This window comes from Schistocerca serialis, chromosome 4 (genome assembly GCF_023864345.2).
Source record: "Schistocerca serialis cubense isolate TAMUIC-IGC-003099 chromosome 4, iqSchSeri2.2, whole genome shotgun sequence".
NCBI classification, from domain to species: domain Eukaryota; kingdom Metazoa; phylum Arthropoda; class Insecta; order Orthoptera; family Acrididae; genus Schistocerca; species Schistocerca serialis.
In genome coordinates this window covers 632,094,286-632,115,469 of record NC_064641.1, presented here as the reverse complement: position 1 = coordinate 632,115,469, position 21,184 = coordinate 632,094,286, and the positions used below count along the sequence as shown (strand labels likewise).

The 21,184-nt window shown below is 45.2% G+C and overlaps 1 protein-coding gene across 2 annotated transcripts in view; it reads right to left on the bottom strand.

Moving 5' to 3' along the window:
* Positions 1-21,184, bottom strand: part of LOC126475466 (slit homolog 2 protein) — a 643,465-nt gene that overhangs the window by 553,287 nt on the left and 68,994 nt on the right. The gene's annotated exons all lie outside the window — the stretch shown is intronic.

Below are 21,184 nucleotides of genomic sequence, written 5' to 3'. Positions count from 1 at the left end.
CGAAAGCACGCTTTACTTCGTGAGAAGAAAGAAGTAGTTGTGTTTCACAAGAACGATATTTTCTGGATCCTTGTTGGCTGTTTGTGAGTAAATGGTTTTCTTCGAGGTAATTCATAATGTTAAAGCGCAGTATATGTTCCAAAATCATCCTGCAAATCGACGTTAGTGGTACGGGTCTGTTCTTCAGTGGATTACTCCTATTTCCTTTCTTGGGGATGGTGTAACTTGTGCAATTATCCAGTCTCCGAGTATGGATCTTTCTACGAGCAAGCAGTTGTACATAATTGCTAAATATGGAGCTATTGTATCACCATACTCTGAAAGAGACGTCAGTGATATATAGTCTGAATCGGAAGCCTTGCCTTTATTAAGTACTTTAAGCTGCTTCGCGACACCGTGGATATTTCCTTACTCATGTTACTCATGTTGGCAGTTCCTTCTTTCTGATTGCGGATCTGGCTGTTTTTATCGTGGTACGTCAAGTCGCGCTAGAATCGGTGTTGGAGTTCTTAAAATCTTCATTTGTTACATTAAGAGCTCCTGCATGGGGTGAATAAAGGAGTCTGATGTGGAGTTACTGCACCTGGAAATACTAAACATTTGTTTTTACACAAACACACAGTGAACTCTTTTTTTCAGAGAACTTACAACTAACGAAAAGACTTTCGGATATTTCGTGGGGGACAATGAAAGAGAGTGCTCCGCCAACGCCTCTGTGGTGGTATTACGGGGTGTTTTTGATGTTAAGATACATGAGTGGCCTCGTCGTCCCCAAAATCTGAATTTATCTGTTTTTAGACTGTGGGGGATGACAAAAGATGCACCCTAGTAATTCCCTTAAACTCGAAGTTTTTGATGACATTACTCGACGTGTTATTTGAAAAATTTCGACGAGTATACGACAATGTGATCTGAAGGTGTCACACCACCCACAGCGCAGAGTGACATCATTCAGAGTACCGGCAGTAAACAGAGATAAGCATGAATGACAAACTACTGCTTCCGTTGTTCCGAGCTACTCTTTTAATTTGTCGGCAGTGTGATGTTTGTTCTTTTCTGGAAATCTTATGCTAATTCCCCTGTTTCATACATGCTAGACACAACATCAACTGACACTGCCATTACTATATCGCTGCCGGCCGGAGTGCCCGAACGGTTCTAGGCGCTACAATCTGGAATCGCGCGACCTCTACGGTCGCCGGTTCGAATCCTGCTTCGGGCATGGATGTTTGTGATGTCCTTAGGTTAGTTAGGTTTAAAAAGTTCTAAGTTCTACGGGACTGATGACCTCAGAAGTTAAGTCCTATAGTGCTCAGAGCCATCTGAACCAATTTTTTACTATATCGCTGACCGATAATACTCAGTAAGAAGGTTAGCTTTTAGTAACTTTGCGAAACTAGTTAAAAACTGACAAATGTGAAAAGGAATTTCGCTCTTAGGGTTCAGTACAAATTCAACTATATAGCAACGAAGGGAAAGCAGAAAAGTGGAAGAAGTATATAGACGATATGTACAAGAGCGATGTACTCGGGGGCAATATTACGGAAAGGGAAGAGGACGTAAGTGGAGATGAAATGGGAGATATGATACTGCGTGAAGAGTTTGACACAGCACTAAAAGACCGAAACAAGGACCCGGGAGTGGACAACATCCCAATAGAGCTACTGATAGCCTTGGGAGAGCCAGCCCTGACAAAAATCTACCATCTGGTGAGCAAGATGTATGAGACAGTCGAAATATCTTCAGACTTCAAGAAGAATATAATAATACCAATCCCAAAGAAAGCAGGTGTTGACAGATGTGAAAATTACCGAACTATCAGTTTAATAAGTCACAGCTGCAAAATATTGACACGAATTTTTTACTGACGAATGGAGAAATTGGTAGAAGCCGAACTTGGGGAAGATCAGTTTGGATTCAGTAAAAATGTTGGAACACATGAGGTGATACTGACCCTACGACTTATCGTAGAAGATAGATTAAGGAAAGGAAAACCTACGTTTCAAGCATTTATAGACTTATAGAAAGCTTTTGACAATGTTGACTGGAATACTCTCTTTCAAATTCTAAAGGTGGCAGGGGTAAAACACAGGGAGCGAGAGGCTATTTACAATTTGTACAGAAACTAGATGGCAGTAATAAGAGTCGAGGGGCATGAAAGGGTAGCAGTGGTTGAGAAGGGAGTGAGACAGGGTTGTAGCCTATCCCCGATGTTATTCAATCTGTACATTTAGCAAGCAGTAAAGGAAACAAAAGAAAAATTCGGAGTAAGAATTAAAATCCATGAAGAAGAAATAAAAACTTTGAGGTTCGTCGATGACATTGCAATTCTGTCAGAGAAAGCAAAGGACCTGGAAGAGAGGTGAACGGAATGGAGTGTGTGTTGAAAGGAGGATATAAGATGAACGTCAACAAAAGCAAAATGAGGATAATGGAATGTAGTCGAATTAAATCAGGTGATGCTGAGGGAATTAGATTAGTAAATGAGGCATTTAAAGTAGAATGAGACACTTAAAGTAGTAGATTAGTTTTGCTATTTAGGGAGGAAAATAACTAATGATGGTCGAAGTAGAGAGGAAGTAAAATGTCGACTGGCAATGGCAAGAATGGCGTTTCTGAACAAGAGAAATACGTTAACATGGAGCATAGATTCATGTGTCAGGAAGTAGTTTTCTGGAAGTATTTGCATGGAATGTAGCCATGTGTGGATGTGAAACACGGACGAAAAATAGTTTAGACAAGAAGAGAATAGAAGCCTTCGAAATGTGGTTGTACAGAAGATTGTTGAAGATTAGATGGGTAGATCACGTAACTAATGAGGAGGTACTGAACAGAATTGGGGAGAAGAGGAATTTGTGGCACAACTTGACTAGAAGAAGGGATCGGTTGGTCAGACATGTTCCGAGGTATCAGGGGATTATTGGAGTATTGGAAGGCAGCGTGGAGGGTAAAAATCGTAGATGGAAACCATGAGATGAATACGCAAAGGAGATTCAGAAGGATGTGGGGTGCAGTAGTTACTTGGAGATGAAGAAGCTTGAACAGGATAGAGAGCAGCATGGAGTAGCATGAAGACCACTATATATATTTATTCTGATGAGTGAGCTTGTGAGTATCAAAATAAGAGACATAAATGGCGTAATAGTTTGACTGCATTCACACAGAAACTAAATTTTTTTGCACCGAGAACGGACCTACACCTTAGAGTACGAAATAAATTTCAACGTGATATGTCTACCTTAGCGTTTGATATAAATTTCAACTTGACACCTCTACTCGTTAATGATGAAAAGGGGTTTTGACAGACTACATTAACGTTTGGCTGCAATGACTAAGAAGCTTACTTTTTTGTTCTGACAAGGGACCGTGGACCGTAGTACCTGCCATAAATTTCACTTTGATACCGCTACCCATTCCTGAAAAAGAAGCGATCTTAACAGTCAGACAGAAAGACGGTCAACAAAGTGATCCTATAAGGGTTCTGTTTTTACCGACTGAGGTACGGAACACTAAAAAAGCACTAATACAAATAAAAGATAGATTGTTCATCATGTAAATAACAAAATTTTACAAAAAATTTAAAGGATTCTTTGAACAGAGAGTGAGCAGGGATCGGCGTAATATATTAAAATTCAATTAAACACTCTTTTTCGTAAGAAATGTTTGTTTGGTTGGCCAGCTGGCGTCCGTGTTGTTACGGATCTAGCTCCGTCCACCGCCACCAGCCGCCATCATAGTGCCTGCAGCCTAAGATGGTTAAATTATAAACCGAAACCGACTGCCAACCGAAGTAGACATCTGTTATTATCAAGACTGTTTAACTGAATTTTAATAAATAACAAAATGGTGTCTCATGAATACAATTTATTTCATTTTTCGTTCATGTGCCCAACTGAACAATTTATACACTGAGGTGACAAAAGTCATGGGACAGCGATGGCACTAGTACCCCGTGCACAGGGTATAAAACGGCAGGGCGTTGGCATAGCTGTCATTTGAAATCAGGTGATCCATGTAAAAAGGTTTCCGACGCGACTATGGCTGCACGACGTATATCAACAGGCTATAAACACGGAATGGTAGTTGGACCTAGACGCATGGGACATTCCATTTCGGGAATCGTTAGGGAATTCAACATTCTGCGATCCACAGCGTGAAGAGAGTGCCGAGAATGCTATATTTCAGGCATTACCTCTCACCGCGGACAACGCAGTGGCCGATGGCTTTCACCTGAAAACCGAGAGCAGCGGCAATTGTATATACACTTCTGGAAATGGAAAAAAGAACACATTGACACCGGTGTGTCAGACCCACCATACTTGCTCCGGACACTGCGAGAAGGCTGTACAAGCAATGATCACACGCACGGCACAGCGGACACACCAGGAACCACGGTGTTGGCCGTCGAATGGCGCTAGCTGCGCAGCATTTGTGCACCGCCGCCGTCAGTGTCAGCCATTATCCTCATTTTGGTTTTGTTGACGTTCATCTTATATCCTCCTTTCAACACACACTCCATTCCGTTCACCTCTCTTCCAGGTCCTTTGCTTTCTCTGACAGAATTGCAATGTCATCGACGAACCTCAAAGTTTTTATTTCTTCTTCATGGATTTTAATTCTTACTCCGAATTTTTCTTTTGTTTCCTTTACTGCTTGCTAAATGTACAGATTGAATAACATCGGGGATAGGCTACAACCCTGTCTCACTCCCTTCTCAACCACTGCTACCCCGTGGCATACGGAGCTCCATCGCAATCTTTAACACTGGTAGCATGCCGCGACAGCGTGGACGTGAACCGTATGTGCAGTTGACGGACTTTGAGCGAGGGCGTATAGTGGGCATGCGGGAGGCCGGGTGGACGTACCGCCGAATTGCTCAACACGTGGGGCGTGAGGTCTCCACAGTACATCGATGTTGTCGCCAGTGGTCGGCGGAAGGTGCACGTGCCCGTCGACCTGGGACCGGACCGCAGCGACGCACGGATGCACGCCAAGACCGTAGGGGACCGCACCGCCACTTCCCAGCAAATTAGGGACACTGTTGCTCCTGGGGTATCGGCGAGGACCATTCGCAACCGTCTCCATGAAGCTGGGTCCCGCACACCGTTAGGCTGTCTTCCGCTCACGCCCCAACATCAAGCAGCCCGCCTCCAGTGGTGTCGCGACACGCGTGAATGGAGGGACGAATGGAGACGTGTCGTCTTCAGCGATGAGAGTCGCTTCTGCCTTGGTGCCAATGATGGTCGTATGCGTGTTTGGCGCCGTGCAGGTGAGCGCCACAATCAGGACTGCATACGACCGAGGCACACAGGGCCAACACCCGGCATCATGGTGTGGGGAGCGATCTCCTACACTGGCTGTACACCACTGGTGATCGTCGAGGGGACACTGAATAGTGCACGGTACATCCAAACCGTCATCGAACCCATCGTTCTACCATTCCTAGACCGGCAAGGGAACTTGCTGTTCCAACAGGACAATGCACGTCCGCATGTATCCCGTGCCACCAAACGTGCTCTAGAAGGTGTAAGTCAACTACCCTGGCCAGCAAGAATTCCGGATCTGTCCCCCATTGAGCATGTTTGGGACTGGATGAAGCGTCGTCTCACGCGGTCTGCACGTCCAGCACGAACGCTGGTCCAACTGAGGCGCCAGGTGGAAATGGCATGGCAAGCCATTCCACAGGACTACATCCAGCATCTCTACGATCGTCTCCATGGGAGAATAGCAGCCTGCATTGCTGCGAAAGGTGGATATACACTGTACTAGTGCCGACATTGTGCATGCTCTGTTGCCTGTGTCTATGTGCCTGTGGTTCTGTCAGTGTGATAATGTGATGTATCTGACCCCAGGAATGTGTCAATAAAGTTTCCCCTTCCTGAGACAATGAATTCATGGTGTTCTTATTTCAATTTCCAGGAGTGTAGTTGTCAGTGTTAACAGACAAGAAACACTGTGTAAAATAACCGTGGAAATCAATGTGGGGCGTACGAGGAACGCAGTATCCGTTAGGACAGTGAGGTGAATTTTGGCTTTAGTGGGCTATGGCAGCAGACTGCCGACGCGAGTGCCTTTGCTAACGACACGACGACGCCTGCAGCGCATCTCCTGGGCTCGTGACCTTGTCGGTTGGACCCTACACTACTCGAAAACCATGGAATTGTTAGACGAGTCTCGTTTTCAATTGGTAACAGCGCAGCGTGGCGCAGATTCGACGAGGCCATGGACTCAACTTCTCAATAAGGCACTGTGCAAGCTGGTGGTGGCTCCATAATGGTGTGGACTGTGTTTACATGAAATGGACTGGGACTTCTGGTCCAACTGGTACTCTTGGAGAGCACTTGGAGCCATTTATGGACTTCATTTTCCCAAACAAAGATGTAGTTTTTGTAGCTGACAGTGCGTCGTGTCAGCGGGTCTAAACTGTTCGAGATTGGTTTGAAGAACATTCTAGACAATTCAAGTGAATTGGTCACCTAGACCGCTCTACGTACATTTATGGGACATAATCAGGCGGTCAGTTCGTGCACAAAATCCTACTCCGGCAATACTTTCGCAATTATTGGCGGCCGTAGGGGCAGCATGGCTCAGTATTTCTGCAGCGGACTTTCAACGAGTTGTTAGCGCATGCCACATGGAGGTGCAGAGTAAAAGGAGTTCCGACACGATCTGCGAAGGTATCCTGTCACTTTGTCACCTGAGTGTATGCTGCATATAACACCTTTAAATTGTAATCAGATCATCCCATTCAGCCAGCCGCGGTGGCCATGCTGTTCCAGGCGCTGCACTCCGGAACCGCGGGACTGCTACGGTCGCAGGTTCGAATCCTGCCTCGGGCATGGATGTGTGTGATGTCCTTAGGTTAGTTAGGTTTAAGTAGGTCTAAGTTCTAGAAAACTGATGACCTAAGATGTTAAGTCCCATAGTGCTCAGAGAAATCTCATTCTCCGCTAAACACATATAAACGAAAAATGTAAATATTTTCAATTCAAAATATTAGAAATTAATGGAATGGAATCCTAAGAGCATGCGTAAGCACGCGTTTATGTGTGTGTGTGTGTGTGTGTGTGTGTGTGTGAGAGAGAGAGAGAGAGAGAGAGGGAGAGAGAGGGAGAGAGGGGGGGGGGGCGGGAGAGAGAGTTGCTTCTGATCCCCGTTCCATCACATTGTTTCTTTACGTATTCCACTTAAAGTTGCACACAATTACGTATTTTTATGATAACCTTGCGTAACGGAGATTTCATATAGTGTTGCTAAATTGAAAGGCGCCTGTATGATGAAAGGTGGCTGTACTCTTTATTATACACACATCAAAAAAGTTTTGGATCACCTCGGTTCCGAGAGTTCCGGAACCTGTACAGAAAATTGTAATAGAGATCAACATAAACATCATTTCCTCCCTTTTTATTGCTCATGAAAACCACAAATTGCAATTTTTATCACCATACAGCGAGACCTTCAGAGGTGCTCCAGATTGCTGTACATACCGGTGCGTCTAATACCCAGGAGCAAGTCCTCTTGCATTGATGCACGCCCGTATTCGCCGTGACTTACTATCCCCAAGTTTACGACACTGTTGGTCCAGATTGTCCCACTCCTCAACTGCGATTCGGCGTAGATCATTCAGTGTGGTCGGTGGGTCACGTCGTCCATAAACAGCCCTTTTCAATCCATCCCAGGCATGTTCGTTAGAGAACATGATGGTGACTCTAGTCGAGCGATATCGTTATCGTGAAGGAAGTCATTCACAAGATGTGCACAATGGGGCCGCGTTCGACCAACATCGCTTTGGTTCACTCCGAGATGCCTGGACACTTTCCGTGTTGAGAGCTCTTCCTGGCACAAAGTAATAATGCAGACGCGATCGAACCGCGGTATTGACTATCTAGGCATGATTGAACTACAGACAAAACGAGCCGTGTACCTCCTTCCTGGTGGAATGACTGGAACTGACCGGCTGTCAGACCCCCTCCGTTATCAGGCGCTGCTAATGCATGATTGTTTTCATCTCTGGGCGGGCTTACTGATATCTCTGAATAGTCAGAGGGACTGTGTGTGTGATACAATATCCACAGTCAACGTCTGTCTTAAGGAGTCTGGGAACCGAGTCGATGAAAAATTTTTTTGATGTGTATAGTTCAAATGGTCCAAATGGCTCTGAGCACTATGGGACTTAACTTCTAAGGTCATGAGTCCCCTAGAACTTAGAACTACTTAAACCTAACTAACCTAAGGACATCACACACATCCATGCCCGAGGCAGAATTCGAACCTGCGACCGTAGCGGTCGCGCGGTTCCAGACTGAAGCGGCTAGAACCGCTCGGCCACTCCGGCCGGCATGTGTGTAGTTACACGAGGTATTGTGGAACTGAGCACATCAGTGGAGTAGGTCTCTTTGGCAACCAGAGTTTATGTTTCTAGTAGATGACGTCACTTGCTTCTTACCGGCAAAGATCGTTACATTCTACTCTTGATGGATGTAGTGTGTGGAGAGTGGTTTTCGTGACACTGTCTCTGAATTTCAAAATGCTGAATGAGGCAGGAGGCACCAAGATTTTTACATTTGCTACGGTTGATAATGTTCGCTTAAAATGCTTAGGGCAAGTTCTTCATTTTATTCCGAGCCTCTGTACTTAATTTTGACGATAAAAATCTTACTCAGCATGGACATTCTCTCACGCTTCCCTCACAGGCTTCATTTGTGTCATTAGCATGCATACTCGCACTGCACTTCAGCGTGATTAATGTAATAGGCATTGCATAGCAACGGATTGCATGGCAGTGTGATTTATTTCAGTTTCACACGAGCCTGCAGCTCGTGGTCTAGTGGCTAGCGTAGCTACCTCTGTATCACGGGGTCCCGAGTTCGATTCTCGCCCGGGTTGGGGATTTTCTCTGCCGGGAACTGGGTGTTTGTGTTGTCCCCATCATTTCATCATCATCCTCATCATTCGTGACAGTGGCTACATTGGACTGTGAAAAAAATTTGACTGTGAAAAAATGGGGCTTTGTACGGGCGCTGATGACCGCCCCACTAACCAGAGATCATCATCATCATCATCATCATCATCAGTTTCACACGAACCTATGTGATTAATTTCAGGTAGTGTTGCAGAGCAGGGCAATTATTAGATGTGTTTAGGAAGCAGACGACATTTATCCATTTCTGCGTAATTCCGAGTAGTAACGTCACGTGGTTTTCTCATATGACACTGAACATCGTTGAAGGGCAAGTCGTAGAGCAAAATGTTTCACAGATATTTTTCCTCTCAATTTTACGTCACTAATTATTAAAGCCAAGGAGGAGGTTGAAAGTTACCGTTTACAGTTTAAGGGAATGAAGTTTCACGTAATTAGCGAGCAGTCAGTATATTATGCCGTACTCGTTTCAGTATATGAATTTCACACATTATAGCAGCACAATAGCAATCATTAACGAGGTTTCGGATAAACAAGTTACGGCTACTAAGTTTTTATTGAGAGTTGTGTGTATTTTGTATTGAACCGGGGATCTAGAAACGACGGAGACGCTTTGTCCCGCCGTAGCCCTTAGTGGTTCACAGCCCCACACGATCCATAGCAGTCCACCCGCCCCACACCGAACCCAGTGTTCCAGTGTTATTGTGCGGTTCGGCCCCCAGTGGGCGCCCCTCCTCCCCCGGGAAACGTCTCATACCAGACGAGTGTAACCCCAAATTTTTGCGCGGTAGAGTAATTATGGTGTACGCGAACGTGGAGACAGTGTTTGCGCAGCAATCGCCGACATAGTGTAACTGAGGCAGATGGAAAACCGTCCTTAAAACCATTCACAGCCTGGCCGGCACACCGGACCTCGACACTAATCCGCCGGGTGGATTCGTGCTGGGGACTGGGAAGCCTTTTCGCTCGGGAAGCAGCGCGTTAGACCGCGCGGCTAACCGAGCGGGCTTTCATTGAGTTACTAAGCCTACATTATAAAGTTCAGTGCCTTTGGATTTATACAGCCGCAGCATGGTAAATTTCACATAATTTATAGCTTAAAGATTACATGACAGTCACATTTAGAATACACTTAAACGTAACAAATTTAAAGTGAGCCTTGGCAGTTTCAGTCTTTCAAAACTCCTGCCGTGCGCACTCGAGAACCAGTGGTTCGCCGCCACAGGAGCGGCTTCCAACTAGGGGGCGCGCCCGAGTCGCGGCGAGCGGCCCGGCGGTTGCAGTCAGCTGCAGTGTGTGGGTCAGCTGCAGTGTGTGGATTGCCGCATCACGTCTTATTCGGCTCGGCTGCGAGTGATGCGTTGTGTTGGGCCGGGTTTGGTCACTTTGGCCGTTATTGTACGAGGCCTGTTGACATGACGTTTCTCCAACGTTATTCCCGAGTGCACATTATTGTAGCGATCTTGACCTGATATGCTGAGCACAACAAATTTATTTCATTTGTATGTTTAAGTCATTTTCCTCTCATTTGGGGATTCAGTTTGCATGAACCAATGTACGAAGAGTTGGTATTTTGGATAATCTGATTCATTAGGTACTTTGACCTCGGATTATGAGTTCGCTGTGCTGCCCATTGTCCCGGTGAGCTATGAGCTGGTTAAGTACGGTAGACGTGGTAAGTCAGGAGGAGGCAATGTTGGTGGAGGCTGGTTTTGCTTCCTGTCCCAGTACCTTGCCCCCTGGCGCTGAGCAGAATCAAGGGACTGCAATGCCCGTGATGTGTTTCTATTAAGCGCATGCTCAGCAGTAAATCTGACTTGGTAAACGTGTCTAAAATCTTATAAATAATTGGTGATTCTGTGTGCTGAAAACTGTTGACTTTGGTGGAGGTCGGACCTGGTGAGGGAACCCTTACCTGACTGAACACCCTACGACGGAAGATTCTGAAGGGAGCTAGTGGTCCACAATTTACTTTGTTTCAGTCTCACAGCTTTTGTGACACACGTAAAGGACATCGAATCTGTTAGCCCCATAGTTCTCTTGTGGACCTATTGCCTGCGTGCATCGGCTGCCAACATCATCTTCGACGAGTCTGTGGCCTCCTGCATCACCTCATGCCACAAGGCTTTAAGCTATTTAACTTTGGTTCAGGCTTGTGCTACAGTAATTGTAATGTTTTGTTTTATTTTCCTTTTATTGAAAAAAAGGCATCATTCTATCTCATGTTTAATTAATGTGACTTTAAGAATTTCACTCTGCTGGGTTAATGGTTTGCAAGGTGTGAATAGCCATTGTCCAGTTTATTAAATTTCCTTGAATTTTATCCTTTGCCGTACCCAAGATTTGAATTTTCGAAAAGCTGTAATTACCTGCTACTTAATTTATTGACTGTTTCCTTAAGGCTTCGGTGCCTGGCACTGTCCAAGTTTTTAATTAAAAGGGCTTTTACACTGAGGCGCCAAAGAAACTGGTATAGACGTGCGTATTCAAATACAGAGATATTCAAACTGGCAGAATACGACGCTGCCGTCGGCGACGCCTAAATAAGACAAGTGCCTGGAGCAGTTGTTAGATCGGTTACTGCTGCTACTGTCAGGTTATCAAGATTTAAGTGAGTTTGTACGTGGTGTTACAGTCGGTGCTCGAGCGATGGGATACAGCGTCTCCGAGGTAACGATGAAGTGGGGATTTTGCAGTACGATCATTTCACGAGTGTACCGTGAATATCAGGAATCTCCGACGTTGCTGCGGCCAGAAAAAGATACTGCAAGAACGGGACCAGCGACGAGAGAAGAGAATCGTTCAACGTGACAGAAGTGCAACCCTTCAGCAAATAGCTGCAGATTTCTTTGAAGGGCCATCAACAAGTGTCAGCGTGCGAACCTTCAACGAAACATAATCGATATTGGCTTTGGGAGCCAAAGGTCCATTCACGTCTATTGAGCATTCCGACGGACGTGGGCAAATCCAGCAGGACAATGCGACACCCATCACGTCCAGAACTGCTACAGAGTGGCTCCAGAAATAGAATTCAGAGTTTAAACACTTCGGCTGACCACCAAACTCCGCAGACACGAACATTATTGATCACATCTGGGATGCCTTGCAACGTGCTTTTCAGAAGAGATTTCCACCTCCTAACATTCTTTCGGATTTATAGACAGCAATGCAGGATTCGTTGTGCCAATTTCCTCCAGCACTACTTCATACATTAGTCGAGTCCATGCCACAGTTTCTTTGGCTCTTCAGTGTAGAAATAGACGCAGTATATTAATAGGGATGCATTTATAAGTAATAGTCTTTATTACCCATCATGTTCTGGTTTCATATTAGTGAGATCCCATTTGTACATCTGAATTGTCATATAAGAGTCTAGAATGCCAGCTGGTCGTCTTTATCACAATAATTGTGCCACTTGTTGGCATCGATAGTGTATTTCCTTTTCATAAATGTGTAAAAGTCAAAATTAGACTAAATTCTGTTGTCTCATGTTCAAATTTTATTGAAGGGCCCTGTGGGCTTGTTTTTAAATTGTTAAAGAATGCTGCCTCGGGCATGTCCTTAGGTTCGTTAGGTTTAAGTAGTTCTAAGTTCTAGGGGACTGATGACCTCAGATGTAAAGTCCCGTAGCGTTCAGAGCCTCTTGAACGATTTGGACGCGCAGTTCACTACTTGTTTGCTGAGGGTGAGAAAAGTATCCTTAATCTTTATCACTTCTTTAATGAGCACCATTGTGCAGTTGTACGCGAGTTGATCCCCGTCTTTTCCAGTCTTAGAACTCTTTATTCTCTGTTCCTCTGTTCATCGGAACGTTCTTCTCCTCAAGACTATGCGTCGTTAGTGTCATCGTATCTGGTAACGTGTCGCTCACATCTCCTCGCTAGAACTATTTCTCTTTTGTCCTTGTATTAAGGGGGGTAGGACGTCAAACGGGCCGACTTGGAGCAGGAGAGGCACCACACAAACCATACTTACAGGTGTATGAAACTCTAGAATTCATTAACATAATGAAAAAATGAATGAGCTGTTACATTTTAAACTTCTTCTTTAGAAAAAACTCAAATTTTATGGTTAATTATCTCAATTTTTACCACAGTTTTTAAATAGATTTGGAAAATTTTAGAGTTTCATACACCTGTAAGTATGGTTTGTATGCTGTGCAAAATTCATCGAAGTATCTCTCTGACTTACAAAGAAAAGTGTACCTATAGCAACAAATGCAGCCAATAGTAAGTGAAAAAATGATGAAGTTTCAGACGTAAAAAAATTATTTTGTTATATTTTTGAACTTACATTGCTAAGAGTGTGAATTCTGAATCCCTCCTGGTCATGTTGACAAAGTTTTATGAATTTATTTGTAAAGGTATAGGCAGTGGAAATTAAAATGTCGTGTGGTGCCTCTCCTGCTCCAAGTCGGCCCGTTTCACGTCCAACCCCCGTTAATAATAATTTTTAAAAAGGAGGAAGGAAAATGATAAATAAGTACATAAATAAATCATTGACGCTCTTTAAACTCCACGTTCCGTATACTGTTCTTGATTACTGGGCGGAGGGAACGGGACATAGTGACCAGTCCTCGGGTTGCGACCCCTCTCCACTTTGCCCCCAGCCCTCCCTTTGGCCGGGAGGAAGGTAAGATACCTTTTAAAAAGGTTGGTAGGAGTACTTGTCGGAGAAAGGCAAAGATCCCAAGTTCGAGTCTCGGTCCGGCACACAGTTTTACTCTGCCAGGAAGTTTTGGAGATCGTTTTGAAAAATAGTGTTTTGTAGCAAAGAGAATGGTGTTTTATTGCCCTGAATAAAACCAATCTGCTTTCAGAATGAAATGTGTTGCATCAGTTACTGAACGCCTGTCGCACTACCCTCGTATCCTTTCATTCATTCCTCTAAGCGTGGAGCACTAGCTAAGCGACCACGGCCGTTCCAGCAATTGCTTGAAGCGACTTAGCGAGCACACGGATTACTGAAATCACCGGTGACTGGCGAAGATTGTAACCGCTCCCTCCCCCTTCCACGTGAGAGCAAAGCCTTCACCGCTGCGGCGGTACGTACGGGATCAGCCGGCAGCGCAGCACGCGCCAGTCCGTGCCGCACGCTACGCCACGCCGAGCCGCGACTCGCGTGTGCCGGCGGGCAGCGCACCCGCCCTATTACGCTTTAGTGCCTCGCCGCGGCTTGTCTTTTTACGTGGCGGCTGCCTCCCTCGCTTCCTCTTTGCCGCAAAGCTCTCGGCGGTGCTTATCGCACCTGCTGGCCGCATTGCCTCCTAAATCCGTCACACGCTCAGCCGACAGCACTTGGGCACGCCAGCACGGCGCACGTGCTACGCACGGCGCTCGTAACTGGATCGCAACACACACTACTTGGCGCTAAATTTGGACCGTCGTCTCCATGCGTGTCACTGTTCAATTTCTGTTGAGCCGTCGTGGATATGGCAACATGTGCGGTAAGGTATTTGCCAAAGAGAAATCACCAAACAGCCGTATGTTTTCAGAACTTTTACAGTTTAGAACAGTGCTGTTATTCAGCAGCCTTATATTAGTTTCAGCGTAGGAGAGAGTTGAACATTTCAAGTATCTGCGCTCGACAGTTACACATCTAAATGATACCTCTTTTGAAATTAAGCACAGATTAATACTGGCCAACAGAGCCTATTTTGCCCTAACAAGACTTCTATCCTCAAGGCTCCTGACTCGTACCACGAAATTAACTATGTATAAATCACTTATACGATCAGTGCTTACATGTGCCTCTGAAGCCTGGACATTAACAACTAAAGATATTGAAACACTGGATGCATTTGAAAGAAAGGTACTTAGACGAATTATCGGCCCAATCTGTGAGAGAGGAAGTTGCAGGAGGAGATACAACCATGAGTTGTATACAATATACAAAGACCTACCCATCAGAGGAATAGTGAAATCATCCAGACTGAGGTGGGCGGGACATGTTGCTCGCACGAATGATACAGAAGTACGAAAAAGAATATTACAAGGAAAGCCAGGAGGGCAGAGAGGACGTGGTCGACCAAGAGCCAGATGGGAAGATGGTGTAATCTAAGATCTTAGGAATATGGGCTATAGAAACTGGAGAGTATTGGCAAAGGACCGAGAGAGATGGAAGGAAATTGTAGAAGAGGCCAAGGCTCATCATGAGCTGTAGAGCGAAGAAAGAAGAAGAATAGTATTAAACAGCCAAAAGGCTGCACTTAAACGGTAGGGGCACTGGCCTAGGTTTCGACACCTACTAGGGTTGTCTTCATCAGGATGAAAAGTTTTTAAATCTTAAAATTACATTGCTAAAAGGCAAAGTCAGAATTTGCAGCAGCTATACTCAAGTCAAAATAAAATAAAATGTTCTAGCTTTTGCCATGTGTGCTCAGCTGGGAACAACCTCAGAAGTTGTTATTTTATTCACACGACCAGTTTCGGCATCTCATTAATGCCATCTTCGGGCCCCTATGCACTTCATGCACGGAGAATCAGATACATCGATGCATGCATAACCGGAGCCTTAAATACCTGGATTCCTTGAATTTTTTGTGGAGCATGTACGTCGAAGACGTGTCAAGTCTACGAAATAATACTCGACAAAAATTTCATACAATCGAGGTACTAATGGCTGATTGTTTTGTGGAGCGTGTATATCGAAGACTTGGGAGATATTCGAAATACACACTCCACAAAAAAACTCACGAAATCCAGGTATTGATAGCTCCAGATTTACATGCATCAGTGTATCTGATTCTCCGTGCATGTAGTTCATAGGGTCCTGAAGATGGCATTAATGAGATGCTGAAACTTTTCGTGTAAATAAAATACCTTCAGAGAATATACGCCTGTTGGGTGACCTTTTTTTGGTAAATATCTGTTCTTTCCGACGTAATATGCATATCTGTACAATGCAATAGCAACACCATGAAATACTTGGGAGAATTTGAGAGCGAAGCCTACTTCAGCATAGAGGATTATTACTTTCTCTTTATGTTTCCTCTAAAGGACTCTGATTAACAAAACTAAAAAGTGAAGCATCAAAAAGATGTGAATATCCAAACTTCATACACTTACATAACATCGGCAGGTATGAAAACTATTAAAATTATTACTCCCTGTGACAGCTGGACCGGCCACCAGCGCTTCAGTATTATTCACGTTTAGCACTGTTACTGGCAGGTAAGGCACAAACAGTGTCACATGCTGAGTGATGACTGTGAAGGACGGAGAAGTTAAGTTACCATCAGCTGGGCTAGTGTCTCTGGGTGTAAAATCATCCAGACTGCCATTCAGACAGCCGTCAATAAGCAAAAGTTTTGCTAACAGGAATGGCCTCCGAAACAATCATAACCTAGCGTTCGTCCGCTAAGTTGCTTAACAATATTTTCTGCCACAGTGGCACCACCACGGTAGCTTCCAGAACGTCTGGGACCATCACTGTGCGACAGGTTGGAGCAGGTACCATCTGAAAACGCTAGACTATTTCACACAGTACGCCAGTGACGACGTTCTCTTGCCGATTTGCAGTCTAAGATGTTCGTGGATTTGCGCCATAGAAGCCGACGCAGTGGCACGCGTGCCGCAAATCCAACCCACAGCAGACGACGTCGATCTGTGGACGCAATCAGGACGACACCTGTTTGCAAAAGCACCAACGTAGAGCCAATTCCGTTAACGGAACTGTGCCGTGCAGCTAATATGGCGTTCATGGCGCTTTGTGGTCGCGTTACATCTGTGCGTAAAAACTTCATCCATCTACAAGTTTTCAGCTAACGTATCACTGATGTAGATGCAGACTGCAAGAGCTGAAATGTTAGGATTTGACAACAACAATTACGGAGATTGATCTTACGGCTACGTCAGAACTCACATTCAAATATTACGTAGTTCTTCGTCGACGAGGTATAGTTGCAAGGCTTTTGGGAGATTTTCTTTGATTATTAGGGTAATGCTGAAACTGAAAATCCCCTACCAAATATTCCCAATGGGGAATCTCTATCCTCTATTACCTACTCGCCTGGTATTTGGCTGAAAAGTCCCAGACTCTTCTGTCAGTCGTCAAATGAACAACCCACTTTACTTCGTCCTATATACACTGACGGAAGAAAATTACAACACGAAGAAGCAGATGGGCAACAGAAACGAATGTTGGTGGGCGTGATTTTACACCGGAAAGATGGTAAAGTCGCACAAGACTGGCGTTATTAACGTCACCATGATGACGCAAATCAGTTTTGCTTTAAATACACGCTGTAACGGTCGTGAGCGTTAGTTACCCTTGAGATTTGGCGTGGTGAGTTGATGTTAGTCAAGAAGGCGACAAAAACACCAACACTTCACTGAGTTTGAACGAGGTCATGTTCCAAGGCTGCGAGAGGCTCGATGTTCTTTCTGCTACACTAGAGAAATACCTGGCAGGAATGGAACCACTGTACATGATTGCTGGCAGCGGTGGTCACCAGATTATACGGTCCTGAGAAGACCGGGCTCCAGACGGTCACGTGGCACTACTGAGAAGGAAGACAATCTTGGTCGGAGTGGTATCAAGCGAGAGCTCATTGAAGGCCAGGGTGTTTTCTCATGAAAGCTGGTTCTGCCTCAGTGCCAGTGATGGCCGTACGTTGGTTAGGAGGAGATCAGTTCGTAGCCTGCAACCAACCTGACTGCTTGCTAGACATTCTGGACATGCTGCTAGAGTTTTCCTCTGGGTTGCGATTTCGTGTGACAGCAGGAGCACTCTAGTTGCTATCCCTCGCACCCGAATTGCAAATCTATACGCCAGTCAGGTGATTCGACCTGTTGTGCTGACATTCATGAACGACATTCCGTGGGATGTTTTCCAACCGGAAAACGCTTGCACACGTATCGCTGTTGTTACAAAACATGTTCTACAGAGTGTCGACTTGTTTGTTTGGCCTGCTTGAGCGCCAGTCTGTCTCTATGAAGCAAATATGGGACATCATCGGACAACACCAGGGTCATCCACAACCAGCATTAACCGTCCTGTACCGAACCACTAAGTGCGACAGGTACGGAACTCCATCCCTCAAAGTGACATATGGCAATACGTGTACGTTTGCATGCTTGTGTTCAACAGTCTGGTGTCAATACCGGTTATTAATCTACCAGCATTTCACATTTGCAATGGCTTATCTCGCTCTCGGATAACGAGTGATCTTGCAATATTAATCGTTGGTTACACGTCTCGGTCACCTCTTGTTCGCATTGGCCATTAAAATTGCTACACCACGACGATGACGTGCTAGAGACGCGAAATTTTACCGACAGGAAGACGATGCTGCGATATGCAAATGATTAGCTTTCCAGAGCATTCACACAAGGTTGGCGTCGGTGGCGACACCTGCAACATGCTGACATGAGGAAAGTTTCCAACAGATTTCACATACACAAACAGCAGTTGACCGGCGATGCCTGGTGCAAAGTTGTTGTGATGCCTCGTGTAAGGATGTTAAATGCGCACCATCACCTTTCCGACTTTGATAAAGGTCGGATTGTAGACTTTCGCGATTGCGGTTTGTCGTACCGCGACATTGCTGCTCGCCTTGGTCGAGATCCAATGACTGTTAGCATAATATGGAATCGTTGGGTTCAGGAGGGTAATACGGAACGCCATGTTGGATCCCAACGGCCTCGTATCAGTAGCAGTCGAGATGACAGACATCTTATCCGCATGGCTGTAACGGATCGTGCAACAGCGTCTCGATCCCTGAGTCAACAGATGGGGACGTTTGCAAGACAACAACCATCTGCACGAACAGTTCGACGTCTGCAGCAGCATGGACTATCAGCTCTGAGACCGTGGCTACAGTTACCCTTGACGCTGCATCACAGACAGGAGCGCCTGCGATGATGTACTCAACGACGAACCTGGGTGCACGAATGGCAAAATGTCATTTTTTCGGATGAATCCAGGTTCTGTTTACAGCTTCATGATGGTCGCATCCCTGTTTGGCGACATCGCAGTGAACGCACATTTGAAGCGTTCGCAGTGACGGCACTGTGAACAGTGGACGTTACATTTCAGATGTGTTACGACCCGTAGCTCTACCCTTCATTTGATCCCTGCGAAACCCCACATTGCAGCAGGATAACGCACGACTGCATGTTGCAGGTCCTTTACCGGCCTTTCTGGATACCGTGGCCTGTCCAGCACATTCTCCAGATCTCTCACCAAGTTACAATGTCTGGTCAATGGTGGCCGGGCAACTGGCTCGTCACAATACGCCAATCACTACTCTAGATGAACTGTGGTATCGTGTTGAAGCTGCATGGGCTGCTGTACCTGTATACGCCATCCAAGCTCTGTTTGACTCAATGCCTAGGCATATTAGGGCCGTTATTACGGCCAGATGTGGTTATTCTGGGTACTGATTTCTCAGCATCTATGCACCCAAATTGCGTGAAAACGTAATCACGTGTCAGTTCTAGTATAATATGTTTGTCCAATGAATACCCGTTTATAATCTGCATTTCTTCTTGGTGTAGCAATTGTAATGGCCAGTAGTGTACGGTATGTTACCTATACAGATCTAATTTAATTTATATTAATTGTTTTCGGTGTTGCAAATTTTTTTCGACATTGTATTTTGTTATCGGTAGACGAAGAGGGATCGATTGGAGGCAGCACTGAAATTGAGGTTTAGTGCCTCCGCCATAAGCGGCTGTAACTACGCAGTGTGACTATCGGCCATGAAAAAGATAACAGAACTAACTGAAAAGTGGACAGCAGTCAGTTCTCTTTGGGTAACCACCTCAAGCAGAATCATCACCAGCTATCCTAAGGCACTGACTTCTCATCGCCGCTGCCGTTGGACCCTGAGTGCGGCATCGCCTCGCTCGCCTCGACTCTGCCGAATTCGTCGCCTCGCCGTGCTGTACTGCGGCGCTACTTTGTCAGGAGATGGTAGACTACAAACATTTCATCTGGATACAGGGGAGACTGAAAATGTATGGAATGCCATGGTTCCAAAAACAAATAAAATTTATTTATATTCGACAGCTACGTTCCTACTTACTAATGTTCTGGGAGTTGATTGCCGTGTTGTTCCTCGATTTGCTCTAATAGTTTAATTCCCATCACTTAACGGTTTTTTTGCGCACCAAATACGAGTCTGACTACACAACGTTTCCGGCTATGATTTTTACCATTTTAAATCGTCATAAACAACTAAAAGATGTGAAGACTGGTTTAGAAATACGTTTGGCGAAGAAGTCCCTTTTAAGAGGAATAATTATTAATTGGTACAGAGATTGCGAAAAAGATCCTTTGTTTTTTAGGTGGTGAATTTTGTTCAAAAAATGGTTCAAATGGCTCTGAGCACTATGGGACTTAAAATCTGAGGTCTATAACTTAGAACTACTTAAAGCTAACTAACCTAAGGACATCACACACATCGATGCCCGATGCAGGATTCGAACCTGCGACTGTAGCGGCCGCGCGGTTCCAGTCTGAAGCGGCGAATTTTGTGGTGGGCACGCAAGAGCTGCTGGTTCTGACGAAAATACTCCTGCTGTTCGAGTAATACTTAAGGAAATTTTAGAAATTTGTTCGGTCGATATTCTCTATTGGTATGAGACAAATCCGACATCTTTTATATCAACAGTTAGATAAGAGAACGCGCACCAGGGTAGCCGAGAGCACTAATGCGTTGCTTCCTGGACCCGGATCGAATTCGCCCTCTGGATTAAAGACGAGGGATGGTACGCCGGCCAGCCTGGATGTGGGTTTTAGGCGGTTTTCCACATCCTGCTAGGTGAATACCAGGCTGGTCCCCACGATACGCCTCAGTTACACGACTTACAGACATTTTCACACTTTCGCACTCTTTCATGGCTTACACTAGATCCAGACAGCTGCGGTACGCTACTTACGTCCTGGGTGTTCGGGGTGGTGGCAGGAAGGACATCTGGCGACCCTCTGCAACTAACACGGCCAGATCCGTAATAACAAGGCCGACCACGCGTTGGCACGGGACGAGGCCCAAAGAAAGAAAGTAAGATAAGAGAACATTTTGTTGTCGATTACATATAAACTTAACTCAGTATCCAAAACAACAATGCACCGATTGGTGCAGAGAAACTGTGGTAAAATTCCATAGCGTCTTTTCAAATTTCGTGTGGAATATCATAGCTGCTGATGAATGTTACTACTCATTATTATGATACTGAAGAGAAAATTCAATCGGCTCAGTGGGTCTTTCGAACACAACGAAAGGCTACAAAAGTCCAACAAATTAGCAGTGGTGATAAG